The following is a 1201-nucleotide window of genomic DNA, read 5'->3' on the forward strand; positions in this document are numbered from 1 at the left end:
GTCTGGTGGTTTTGGTATTCAGTCCTGATTCAGGGAAGAACTGAAGCAACATTTAACTGAGCATAAAATTTATTCAGTGGCATTCTTGAAACAAGACCTCACTGACTGTTCTTGCTCAGATTTTGCAGTTGTATGTGTTGTTTTCAGGCTGACTAAACTTACCCCCTTGAAACTCCACTTAAAAGTGCAAATGGCCTCAGTCCCTGCCAGTGTAAGTTCAGAAGATCTGTGTTGTGGCCATTGGCCACACTGAATCCCCAAGCTACCAAGGCACTTGTGACCCAGTCAGAGGAAAACTGAGCTGAGTCTCAGGTGTTTGGTGGCTGTTTGGTTACTCCTTGGAGTCTTCTCCGAGAAAGGAGAGTTGCATTCTCATTTCTGTTTTGCTGTTCAGAGGTGACAAGTCCTGAACTGGTTTATCCTTACAATTACTTCTGCTCTTGGTATGTCCTGTGGCATTTCAGCTGGTATCCTGACCTCTCCAGAGATCCCAGTTGAAATCCTCCCATGAAGAGCAACCCTGTGTGTGGTGTTTTGGCAGTTCCTACTCAAAACCATATACTGGGGTGTTGATGTGCCTGCCAGCATGGTGACCAGCATGAAGAACAGAATAAACATAGCTTTTCCTACAGAGAACCCTGTTCCTACTGCATCATTCTGTGCTAGTACCTCAGCACTTTCTAGTTGTGAATAATATTTTGGTGCCAAAAAGTTACCTATAGGTAATGAGTATTGTCGATTTCCCATTCCTGTATTTCATTTCTTTGTGCTGAACATGGAGACACACAAATCAAAGAGCAGTTTGGATTTGAGTAATTTAGTCTTCTGAAAAATACAGAGAAAAAAACACTATCCTATAGATCATAAATCTTCCCTTAGAGAAAGAATTTTTCCATCCGTGACCTGTGTCACAAAAGTTAGGAAATAAATTTCTTGCATAAGAAGGAATTTCCAAGACTAAAAGTCTTTTATCACAGAGTTTTCTGTTTTTCAGCTTTGTGATTGCATGTTTCCTCTGATGATGTTTCATAAAGGACATAGCGACCAAAGTACCTACCAGGTTTACATGACTTATTCCAGGGAAAATTATGGAAATGGGAAGTTGAGAACGTAGTAGTGATTAAAAGGTATTTGTGTTTAAAACAGCAGTGGGAATGTCCATTATTTTATGTTAATTAATGCTGGGCAGATCCACATATAG

The sequence above is a fragment of the Passer domesticus genome, chromosome 2 (assembly GCF_036417665.1).
Source record: "Passer domesticus isolate bPasDom1 chromosome 2, bPasDom1.hap1, whole genome shotgun sequence".
In the NCBI taxonomy this organism is placed as follows: domain Eukaryota; kingdom Metazoa; phylum Chordata; class Aves; order Passeriformes; family Passeridae; genus Passer; species Passer domesticus.